Raw genomic sequence first — 3,277 nt, 5'->3', positions numbered from 1 at the left:
CAGCCCCTCCTAAAGAAATTATAGAGCAGACACAGCCCAACTACCTTAACTTCTCTCTCCCTCCAAGACACATTTATCTCATTCTGCTATCTGTTTAAGCTTGTGTCCCACCCCCACCATTCAGAGTTTAACTCTAAACACTAAGTCATAAAGAACCTCCAAACACCAGCTTTGAGTGAACACAAACTTTACATTACATCCCGAATTTCTCCCTTATAACTAAGCCATTAAACTCCCCAAGGGTGGTCGCAGCAGCCTTCATGCATTGCAACCAAAACGACTCCCAGCAGACCTTTAACCCTTTGCTGACACTTAGTTAATACAATTCTCATATTCAGTGATTGCTCAAGTTTAAATGGAAACAGTAAGTTTCAGAAAATCAGAGTAAGTTGCAAATAGAAAAGGAGTTGGATAACTTATAAAATGTCTGGCTGGGCCAGAGGATGGAAAAAGCTTGAAAGTTTGCGGAAAGCTGTGTGCCAAAAAGTTAATTTAAAAAGTACATGTGTTTGTTGTAAGAGAAGGATTACAGTGTGGGAAATATGAAAAACATCGAGCTGATGGCTCCCTGGTAACACAAAGAGACGACAGAGAAGCTCGTCACTTCACAAGTCAGAATGTACATGGCTTTTCTCTGCATGAAGTTTGTAGATATAATATAACTGTTAATACTCAGATTTTCTGCAACCCCAAACAATTGTTTTAATGCAATGAAACTGTGTAAATGTTGGTACAGTGAAACTTTAACTAAATGTGTACATTTTTCCACAATAGGACTTCCTAATCCATCTTGGTTTCTCTAGCTTCCCTGCAGCGATAGCGTAAGAATACTGTTATAATGTTAATACACCACACCCCTGTCTCCCAGTTGCCATAATACTGCAACTCACCAGGTATAAGCAAACAGTTTAAATGCTATAAAATTTAAAGCCTAGTTCTGTTCCCCATGACCGTGGTGCCATATTCCTACCCATTCTGATGGGCCTTAGTTTTGCCTCCTCCTTAGCAGCAGCAAAGATTTCTAGCAAAGCATTGGAATAACACAAAACTTTAACAAACAACTCAATCTGGTCATAAACTCCACCTTAAAGGCTCTCACCTCCTTGCAGGAACAATTTACGTCCCTGGCACAGGTAACTCTTCAAAACTGTTGTGCATTAAATCTGTTAATGGCTGACACAAAGGTACGTACACTATATCAATAAGTTGAAAGTTGTTAAATATAATGTTAAAGCAACATGGCCAATGAAATCAGAAAATGTCAGTGGGGCATCACCAGCCTTTCCTCGTGGTCTCAAAGTCCTGTCATGACATGAATCATGCCCCTTGTAGAACCTCTGATAATAATCTGTGTACTATTACTTTCAGCTCGGTGTGTGTTTAAATTTTTGCAGGAATGAATGAACGATATCTCCAAACTGACCTCCAACCAGCTTCTCCACTCTAACAGTCTGCTGTCAAAAGGCCCAGACCCCAAAACTTTCCAACTCTTAATCACCCCCTTCTTCGCCCTATCTCAGAAGGAAGTAGTTAAGACAGAACATATCGCCCATTACTGTTGGAAACCATGCTAGCCTGCGGCCCGCTTTAACCTTATAAGGCAATGTCTTGGTTCAGTTTCACTTTCCTACTGCACCACCGTTTCTCCGAAATGACGTGGGCCTTTGGCATTTCTGTTAGCCAATCACATATCGCCCGTTGCACAGCCTGTTTAGCATATCCTGTATGAACGATCCGCCTATCACCTACCGCCAAGTTGTATTTGCAACCAATCTTGTTACGCTTCAAGTATTTCCTCAATGTGTGCTTCCTCCTCCTCCCTGTATCAGATAAAAACGCCACCGGAGCTACAATAAAGCAGAGCTTGATCAGCTTTTGTCTTGCTCTCCGTCTCCGTGTCTTTTTTCTCATCCAGGTCCTCTTCCCCTTGGGGGTCCCAGGTTATGTGTCCTGCCGGTCACACATTACCACTATTAAGAAGTTTGGAATGTTTGGGCTGGGACCGGACTAGGCAGCCCCCATCTCCTCTCCAGCTCCTCAGGAGGATAGAACGTCAAGGTCTCCATTTCCAGCCTCTTAGGAAGATAAATGACATACTGAAGTATGCATCTTATGCCCCAACATTCCAAGGAGCTTATCTCTCCAGACCAAGGTTGTGCAGCCCCTGTCCCAGCACTCCAAGGAGTGGATTGGGAAACAACAAAGGCACTTCCCACAGATCACATCCTGACTCAAGGTCCTGCAACTGCAAGCAAAAATCTCCCTTCTTGTTCTCAATGTAAACATTACTAGATCGAGCCCTATATATCTCCCACCTCCTCACTGACACTCGGTCTCAGAACCTCCCACGAGCTCAAGATGCTCCTATCCATTTCTCTGCTCTCCCTTCCCTCCTGGGAGCTCTTTCTCTACCCTAAAAAAGCCACTCTTAACCTCATGTTCTTTGTCTCAATCCTCTCTCCGTTCAGTGTCTCAGTGTTGACCTCTCACTAGGGTCTCTCCTGAAACCACTTTTTGTGATTTCTAATCACAAAGCGATCCAAGAACTCTAAATTTCTCTAGGTTCATTGAGCTAGGCTTGCGGTCTCCATCTGAAAAGGTCCTCCTGCCCTTTCGCGTGGAGTAGCAATTTCTCCTGGCTGACACCCTAAAGGGGACATAATCCCAGACACGAGGAGTTATGTGCTGTTAGCTGCCTTGAGCTAATAGACTGGGGAGTGGGGGTGGCAGGTAGCCATAATTTGGAGTAGGAGAAAAATCAGAATTTTACCTGAGGCAGATCATGTTGTGGAACAAAATAGGTGGACAGTCAGAGTCCAGCGGGGGAGAATTCCATTACAATTGGCCGAGAAATAATAACCCCCCTGATAAACTGAATATCCCCTTCTGGGCATGACAACTCAGAAATCAGAGCACCTCACAAACATAATATAAAAAAGAGTGAAATACATATCATTGGTAAAAACTCAACCCTCAGTCTTGTTGCTTAGCTCCAAGGAGCACATAGATGGGGACCCTTAACATAAATCAGCATAAGAAGAAGCCCACACTAAGGAATGCCAGAACTTAGCTACAAGGCCTGGAGGATTTTGCATAACAAAGACCCGTTGAAGCAAGTCCAAGCTTCTAACAGAACACATACCTAGGGTTCAGAGACAGGGAGACAATTTAATTTGTTTCTATTCTAGCTAGCCAGGGGGAAACATTAAAAAATAAAATCCTCTCATGTAGTAGAGCACCAGCAGTCTAAATAAACCCAGCTTCCCTCTCAGTGATT

The sequence above is a fragment of the Echinops telfairi genome, unplaced genomic scaffold, assembly GCF_000313985.2.
Source record: "Echinops telfairi isolate 266 unplaced genomic scaffold, ASM31398v2 ScPeMD7_7469;HRSCAF=8507_0, whole genome shotgun sequence".
NCBI classification, from domain to species: domain Eukaryota; kingdom Metazoa; phylum Chordata; class Mammalia; order Afrosoricida; family Tenrecidae; genus Echinops; species Echinops telfairi.
Note: the sequence above shows the minus strand (reverse complement) of the source record.